This window comes from Nannospalax galili, unplaced genomic scaffold (assembly GCF_000622305.1).
Source record: "Nannospalax galili isolate Female #2095 unplaced genomic scaffold, S.galili_v1.0 scaffold3109, whole genome shotgun sequence".
Taxonomy (NCBI): Eukaryota; Metazoa; Chordata; class Mammalia; order Rodentia; family Spalacidae; genus Nannospalax; species Nannospalax galili.
This window is the reverse complement of record NW_008358944.1, coordinates 281,993-291,151: the sequence shown is the minus strand read 5'-3', so window position 1 is coordinate 291,151 and position 9,159 is coordinate 281,993. Positions and strand designations below refer to the sequence as shown.

The window sequence follows — 9,159 nt, the reverse complement described above, 5'->3', positions numbered from 1 at the left end:
GAGCCCTTATACTCTGTTATCCCTGCTACTGTCTGCTGTGTTGTTGGCACCATTTTTTAAAAAATAGAGGGAAGAAAAGAAAAAAAAAGAGCTGACTTTCACTTTGTGGACTGTGTCCTGAATATCAGTAAGGATGGTAAGTTAAGCTGCTTTTGTGCGTGTGTGCGTGTGTGTGTGTGTGTGTGTGTGTAGAAACATCTTTTATTTGGGTAACACATCCCAAAACAGATCAATTAGTAAAACAGATTCTAAAGAATATGGCCCTATACACAGTCCTCCCTCCCCAAAAATAATCCTGGGGGTTGGTGTTTCCTTCCTCACTGGACTCCAGGTATAAAAAGTTTTGGCAGCTCAATGCTTATTATCTAGGCATAGGGCATTATGTCCACCTTCCGTAGTCCTCGGGTGTCAAAGCAGTACCCACTTTTCCCTCGCTCCAGACTAGTTCAGCAAACATTTCTGCCCCACCTCAGATAGTGGAATCAAAATACAGAACAAGTAGGTCTCCAACACTGAGATGCTGGGTAGGGCCCAGTGCCACATCACTGTGCTTTTAGAAAAGGGGCAGGTGGGTGTTTGGTACCTTAAAAATATGAGTGAGCAGGATAGGAGAGGCCAGAGAAGTTATGAAAGCTGGCACAGAGAGAGACCATTTGGCACTAGTTTCTTCATAGAAAAGAAGAAAAAAAGAGATAACAGCAGGAAGCAAGAAAATAGGAGGATCCACTTCAATTGGCAGTGTGCTGAAATGGGCTAGAACCAACATGATGCTGTCTTTGGTCTATGTCTTCCCTATAACTTTATCCCACAGCATCTCCAGCTTCCTCTGTCAGCTTATCTCTTAGGTGTAGTATCTGACCTCTGATTCTAACAGTCTGCCTCACTCTTCATGTGCCCTGATTATGTCTCTAGTAACTTGACCGTCTCTTACTCTTTGGGCCTGAGGCTAGCCTCTTCCCTGCCCACTTCCCCCTCATTAATTATAGTCCCAAATGTTCCATTTCTACCTCTCAGAGAACTCTTTAGTCTTCACTATCTCCGTTCCCTATTCCTTCCTACTTCCCACAAACTGGAGGAGGGCAGGGAGGACAGAGCCACCTAATAGTCAACCTCCCCTGCCCTTCTCTTGAAGCACCTTAGATTTGGACAAAGAGCAGGCCAGTGAGCAGGGCAAAGCCTGCTAGTAGCAGAATGATCTTGAGGATCCTGTGCTCAGAAGTGGCCAGCTCCTGGAGTAGGATTTCCAGGAAGGTGATATACAGGAAGGTACCAGCCACCATGCCCTCCAGCACAGACTAGGCCAGCTGGTGCAGAGGTCCAGCTGACTCTGCCAGAGCTGCACCCAGTCTAATACCCAGAGGTGTCATACATGAGAAGAGGATCCCACAACCAGCTACCATCTGTACCGTAGGTGGCTCTGGAGCAACCACAGGGAGAGGCTAACTGCCAGGATACCCCTGCGGAGCAGCAAGTCTAGGCAGAGCTCCATTGCCCAAACCTGGTCCCCGCTGCAATCCCACAGCCAGGCCCTCAAACCCCGAGTGCAGGGCTAGGGAGAAGACTGGTACACAGGCATGCAGGGCTGAGGGAGCTGCTGGAGCTCCGCTTGCCTGGGGGGCCCCTGGTCCACCATGCCAATGCTGAGGCCCACCATTCACAGTTCCCGGCAGAGCCCTCTTCTCTTCCCGATACGGTGGCCCTGACTGCTCCTTGTAAGCCAGTGTGATCTGCTCCATCACCAAGACCGGGAAGAAACCCAAGGCCAGAATGAACTCTTGCAGGGGAAAGTGGAGTGTCACATGCAGGGCTGCCAAGGCCTCATCCATGGCAGCCGGGTAGTCAGGTAACAGGTCCAGAAGACAAGTAGCCAAAAAGCCTCCTCCTGCGAAGCAGCTTATGAGGCTTAGGACTTTCTGGCTGGAAGCTGAGGCTTCATGGTTAGTGCCTGGCCAGCACAGCACACAGACAGGCACCAGGCTGCAGAGGAGGGTGAGCACCGGGAGCAGCACCAAGGCCCCCAGCTTCACCTCCAGTCCCACTGGCACTGAGCCTCTGAAGCTACTGCCTCTGGGTGCCACACCAGGAGCTCTGGTGCCCCCCTGGGCCCCATGGTGGTTGTGGTAGTTCCAGTGACTCTCAGACCTTGGGAGGGTCTCTCTACATCTCACTCACAGGGCTCCGGCCTCGCGTTGGGAATTCCCCATTAAGTTGCTTTTGTACCAGAGCAAAAGGGTTTTAAGGAGACACATGATTAGTGGCCCTTACCAAGTAAGATCCCAAGGCAGAGGGTGTGTGTGTGTGTGTGTGTGTGTGTGTGTGTGTCTCAGAGGGGGGGTACTTAAGATGCTCACGATGCAGGCAGAATGTGTCAATTTCTTGAGCAGCAATTACAAGGCTGAGGTCAATTAGCAAGTGCAAGGAGACCTCAGAACTACTGTGTAAATGCAAAATATTCAAATCCAGATGATCTTAGTAGGATTATGGGAAAACAGTTGAGCAGATATTAAAACGCAGCTTTAAACACTGCAGAGCCGGGCGATATTAACATACATCACTTGGAGACCTGATCAAACCCTCTGGACTCCTCTCTCCCCTCTCAGTTTCTCTAGCTTCTGTGTCTGTCTTTACTCTCTGCTTCTCTTCCAGTCCCCCTTCTTTATGCTTCTGATCACCACCCATCACTATCTCATTGCCTTTACAACAATGGTATAAACCTCTTTTTGAGGCAGCCTCCAGTCACCAGATCCAACTGTCATTGAAATCTACTTCTTCCCAATTGGCCGGTGTTCACCTGTTTCCCACTCTGAGCTGGCACCTGGGTGTGGGTAGGGCCATTTTAACTCTCAAGATGACAAACACATATAGGACTCCACAAAAACATCTGAGATGCCCGAAGTCAGTATCTCTAAATATATGGAACCAAAACTGGTAAATTTTAAGTAAATGTTCATTTCACGCAAAATTCAAAATTTTCTCAGTTAATGGCAACACTCCTGAGTTTAGCCTGTAGGCAAGACAAAAAAAAATTCTTATATGCTATTATAAGATTACATATAAAGTACATTTAATAATTGAGGAAGTGGGTACATTTTAATGAGTATTAAATAATATATGGTCAGCCTTCCAGCCTCGGGAGGTTGTATGCCCTGGATATGGATATTGGAAGCTTGAAACAATAATATACCAGGGAAATTGGTTTTCCTAAACTAAAAATAGAATGGCCATATGACCCAGCTATACCATTCCTGAGCATATACCCAAAGACTTCTACATCCTGCTACAGAAATCTTGTTCATCCATGTTCACTGCTACTCTATTCACAACAGCAAGAAAACTGAATCAGTCTAGATACCCATCAACAGATGACTAGAAAATGGAAATGTTCATACACACAATGGAATTTTATTCAGCCTTAACACAACGAAATTAAGAAATCATCAGGAAAATGGATGGAATTGGAAAATATATTGAGGCAGCTTAGGCTCAGAAGGACAAACACTGTGTTTCCTCTCTCTTGTGGATCCTAGCGTCTATTTTTTATTATTATTTTTTTTTGTATTTATGTGAGAGTGAGTGTACCCAGAAGCCAGGAAACTAGAAAGGGAGGGAGAAGGGTGGGGATTGGAACAATGTGATTTGAATTAGAAGGGGGAAGCTAGAGGTGGAAGGGTATCACGGGGAGGAGAGCAGGGAGATGGGGTAGAGAGGATCAGCCGAAGTTAGGAATGCATAAACACGTCACGAGGAAACTTGCAATTTGTAAGCTAAGAAGCAAACAAGCAAACAAAATAATAAAAAAGTTAAGACAAATAAAAAGGTTAAGAACCAGCAACTGGTGTGTCCACCCCAAATAAACCCTAGCCCCTAGCAAGAGGTGTCTACACTTTCCTTAGCCTCTTGACTTTTCTGTCTAGGGAGAGTAAATAAATTTATTTTCTTATGCTAAAAAAGAAATTAGTTTTTTTCTGTTTTTATTTTTGCCTTGAAATATGTGGTTTGCTTAATATCAAACTGACGATACACCTTGGATTAAAGCAGAGGGTTACTAAGCTAGCACGGGGCTCTCCTGATACGACACAACTGAAACAGCCTCACTCTGCAAAGCTCTGTCTCTCTCAAGCCAACACTGTGGACATTTCAAAGTAATTTCTTTTTCCTTACTTGCGTTTTTAAAAAATATTTATTTTTATTTTATGTGTATGAATGTAGTAACAGCCTGCATGTATGTAAGTGCAACCGTGTTGTGCAGTGCCCATGGAGGTTAGAAGAGGGTGTTGGATCCTCTGGAATTGGAGTTACGGATGGTTGTTAACCACCATGTGGGCACTGGGAATCAAACCCAGGTTCTCTGCAAGAGCAGCCAGTGCTCTTAACTGTTGAGCCATCTCGGTAGCCCCTTTACTTGTGTTTCAAATTTCTCTCTCTCTCACCATATCTGTAGAGGCAAAGTCAAAGGCACAAGGAGCTATGTGCTGAAATGCAGGAACCAAGAGGCTCTGCTGGAAAGAAAAGAGGGCGTAGCTTTCCACCTCTTCAGAAACCAGAGGGCAAGACTCCTCAGCCTCCTCTTCCTCATGCCTTGCTCAGGCTTTACTACTTGGAATCTCAAAGTCAAATTTGTAGATTACTTTTGGAGGAAATGCCAAAGACCTTAAGATCTATTTTGTATATCAACTTCCCCCAGGCTTAGATTTGATTTCTCTTATTTTCCTTACACATCTCTATAAGTTGCCTCAGTCACTTTTTAACAATGAGAAGGTTCACAGATAAACACTTGCTGTTTCCTACCTTGTCATTCTGCGAGCTTGGACTCAGGTCATTATTTGTACTTATTTTTGTTCCCAATGTTTTGGGTTAGGTCAAGTGCAAACTCATTAAGGACTTAGTGAAAAACAAGAATGGAAGAAATCCTTGAGTGTAAGGTGAAAAGAACGGCCCATCTTTGGAATTCAGACACCTTCCCTTGGCTTTTGAAGATATGCTTTACCTTCCCTTGCTTCCTTCACCTTCCAATCCACACATAAAACCAGAGCTCTCTGTGTTTAGCAGTTTCGTTAATCTGTGCTAGCAGCTTCTATGATTGCCAGTGATCCTTGGGGCTTAGTTGCCTTGCCCTGTTTAAGCATGCTACCTCAAATACCAGCTCGACATACTGACTGGATTCAAACGAAATGAAAACACAAGTGATAGGGTAAGCATTTTGAGATTAGGCTGCAAAATCATGCTGGCATCTACCTCACTCTCTTGCTTGCTTCCCATGAAGCCAACTGTCCTATGAAGATACCAAGAGTTTCAGAACAGTCTTTATCCAATAACTATTGGAGATCTGAGGACAATCCTGGCCACATCCATGTGAGAGAACTTGAAGCAGATTCCTGCCCAGTGGGACTTGAGGTGACTATGATCTTGGCTGCCATCTTAACTGTGGCTTTGTGAGGGTCTTGGGTAGAGCATCCAACTGAAGTGAACCTGAATAGCTCACATATATAAACCATACAAGTACATAAATTTTAAAAAGCCTATAACAGGGGCTGGAGAGATGGCTCAGTGGTTAAGAGCACTGGCTGCTTTTTCAAAGGATCCAGGTTCAGTTCCCAGAACTCACATCACTGCTAACAATAGTCTGTAACTCTAGTTCCAGGAGATCCAGTGCCACCTTCTGGCCTCCTCTGGTACTGTGCAACACAGGTGCACTTACATACGTGGAAGCAAAACACACATATAAAATAAAAAAGAATTTTTTAAAGCATATATCAAATATTTTAAGCTGTATATTTCCTTTAAAAAATGGCTTTGGGGCTAAAGAGATGGCTTAGTGATTAAGAGCACTGACTGCTCTTAGAGAGGACCCAGGTTCAGTTCCTACATGGTGGCTAACACCTGTCCAATAACTCCAGTTCCCTCTTCTGACCTCTTTGGGCACTATGTGACACAGGTGCACTTACATACATGCAGGTAATACATTTATACACATAAAATAAAAATAATAAATAAAATATTTTTAAGATGGCCTTACTTGGTAAAACTTCTGCCTTTTAATTGGCTCTCAGGATCACCCTCATGGTCTAAGGAACACAATGTAACAACTACAATGCAAAAAAAGATTCTTAATCTCAAAATAGCCCCCTATGGAGTCAATCCAATATCTAAATAACTATAAAAACTTGGCATTTCTAAAAGTATATATTTTTCCTTTGGTTCAATCATTTGATTCTATTAACTAATGAATTAATGCCCCTAACAGACAGTGACAGGTCACATAAGAGACAAGAATGCTAAAAAGTGTCTACCAACATCCCTCCAACTCCCCTAAAACAGCATTTTAACGAAAACCTCCTGCAAAAGAACACAAAGCTAACCTCGTAATAATACTTGGTTTTGTTCAAGACCTAAAATTCAAGTTTAAAGACATTGCTTAGATGCCAAATCTAGACTGTGCTGCATTTCTTAAGGCCATGCAGAACTAGTAAGAGCTGACCTGCTTGTTGCTTTAACAGACAGAAGGAAAGCATTTTTTCCAGGCTTTGCAAATAGTTTCCTAAAATAAATCTGCTTGCTGACAAAAACCACATACATATGCCAGGAAATCTCTAATTTTCACCTTTGCTAAAGCAGACTTTTTTTTTCTTTAGTGTGGGGCAAGACTGTTTACTTGTCCCTCCCTCATTCAATGAAGCAGACAATAAAAAAAATGCAATAATATTCATCAAGATCTTAGTTTTATCTTTTCCAATGTGTTTAGCATTGCCAGATGCTTTGGTTTGGGTCGGGGAGGAAACTACCGGCACTGGGAAAAACAGGTCTAAGTCTCCCTCATTCAATGAAGCAGACAATAAAAAAAAAAAATGCAATAGTATTCATCAAGATCTTAGTTTTATCTTTTCCAATGTGTTTAGCATTGCCAGATGCTTTGGTTTGGGTTGGGGAGGAAACTACCGGCACTGGGAAAAACAGGTCTAAGTTTTAAGGAAGTGAATGTCATGGTAAGGAGAGGCTCAACAGTAGAGTTTCTTTTGTGGCCTTGGTGGGTACTATACTTCCTGTAAAAAGCTGTTACTTCAAAGGAGCATGCAGGCCCTCAGGCTTGTTGCCCAGGGTACCACCTGACTTTTCAGGCAGCCATCTTCAGAGCTAAGTGCCTCAGTTCCCTAAGCAGTAGACAGCTCCAGGAATTGATATTTAGCAGCATGGAATGTTGTTCCTGTTTCTGTTTTCCTCTACTTCTTTTTCCAAACTGTCACTCGCCTGACATCCATCAAATGAGCGTGAACCACTTGGAAGTACTGACATGTGTATGGAATCATTGACAAGGAACAGGAAGCAGACCCTGGCTCTATAGAGGTAAACTCCCTGGCCACTGTGAGTTCCCCTCCCATTTCACTTGATCACGCTCATTCTGTGTGTGTTTCCTTACTCACTGAATAGATCCTATGAAAGCAGAGTCTGCTTCATCGACATAAAAATATAACTTATCCAAGATGGGTATGGTGGTGCATGCCTTTAATCCCAGCATGGGAAGCAGAGGCAGGTGCATCTCTGTGAGACCAAGGCCAGGTCAGCTGGAGCTACAGGGACATCCTGTCTCAAAAAGACAAAAAAGGAAAGAAAAGAAAAGATGGAGTGACTTGCCATGCTCATGGACTGGCACAATTACTATCATGAGAGTGAAAGTGGATGCTACTATAGATTCAATACAGTTCCCATCAAAATTCCAATGAGGTTTTTCACAGTAACTCCAGTTCCAGGGGATTCAACACCTGCTTCTGGCCTCCACGGGCATTGTACAACATGGTTGCACTTGCATACATGCAGGCAAAACACTGATACACATAAAATAAAAATCAATCAAAGAAAAAAAAATGAAGTACAGAGAGGCAGTAGATACATGGAAAATACACCCAGCATTCTTAGCTATCAGGGAAATGCAAACCAGAAGTACACTGAGATTCCATCTTGCCTTTGCTAAACTGACTATCATTAAAAAAGTAAACAACAACAAATGATGGCAAAGATACAGGGAAAGGAACTCTTCCACACTGCTGGTAGGGATGTAAATTAGTGCAACTGCTATGGAAATCAGTATGAAAGCTCCTCAAAACACTAAAAACTACCTATAAAACTACTATATGTTCCACCTACATCACTTCTAGAAAAATACAAAAAGGAATGTAAGTCAGTACTACAAAGACACCTGCCTATCCATTGTTTATTGTGGCACTATGCACAACAGCCAAGGCATAGAATCAGTCATGTGTCCACCAGCAGATGAATGGACAAAGGAAATGTGGTCTATATACACAATAGAGTTTTATTCAGCTATAAAGAAGAATGAAATTTTTTTTTCATTTGCAGGAAGACAGATGGAATTGAAGATCATCCTATTAAGTGAAGCAAGCCAAATCTAGAAACATAAATATTGCATGTTTTTCTCTTGTGGAACATACATACATGTATTTGACATGAAAATAGAAGGAAAACTATTTAAGAAGAAGAAGGGGAGGAGCAGAAGAAGGTAGTGGGGAGTGAACACAGTCAAACTACATGATAGAGTTGAAGAAAAATGTCATTATGAAATGCATCACTAGTGTACACAAATGTATACTAATAGAGGAAGAAAGGAAGGAAAGAGGAGGAGGAGGAAAAGGAGGAGGAAGAATAAGGGGAGGAAGAAGAGGAGGTGGGCAGCTGCAGCTGGCCTGTCTCCCAACTGTGAACTGAAGGAACTTCAGAAAAGCGGGGAGCCAGTTTAGAACTCTGATAAATTGATAGAGAACCTACATCACCCCTATCAAGTAAGGGGAGTGATACAAAAGGAATTGTCTTCCTTCTCTGTGGGGTGTGTGTGTGTGTGTGTGTGTGTGTGTGTGTGCACATGTATGTGATGTATGGACATGCATGGAGGCCAGAGAAGGATGCCAGGTGTCCTGCTCTCCTGCTCTATCACTCTCCATCTTGTTTCTCTGAGATAGGATCTCCTGTCCCTGCTCCCCACCCCCTCCACAGCACAGGGGTTACAGGTGTATGCACAACCATGCCTGGCTTTATGTGGGTATTGGGATCTGAATTTAGGTCCTCATGCTTGCACAGCAGGTGCTCTTTCTACTGAGCCATCTCTCCAGTCCCCCAAAGCCTGGCTTAGTTTTAAAGTAGAGGAAAAGA

At 43.4% G+C, this 9,159-nt stretch overlaps 1 protein-coding gene and 1 pseudogene across 1 annotated transcript in view; both read right to left on the bottom strand.

Annotated features, from left to right (window-relative positions):
- LOC103725294 (dedicator of cytokinesis protein 8-like) overlaps nucleotides 1–9,159 on the bottom strand; it is a gene marked incomplete at its 3' end in the record, with an annotated part of 139,995 nt that overhangs the window by 7,571 nt on the left and 123,265 nt on the right. The gene's annotated exons all lie outside the window — the stretch shown is intronic.
- LOC103725291 lies at nucleotides 1,103–2,110 on the bottom strand (annotated as a pseudogene).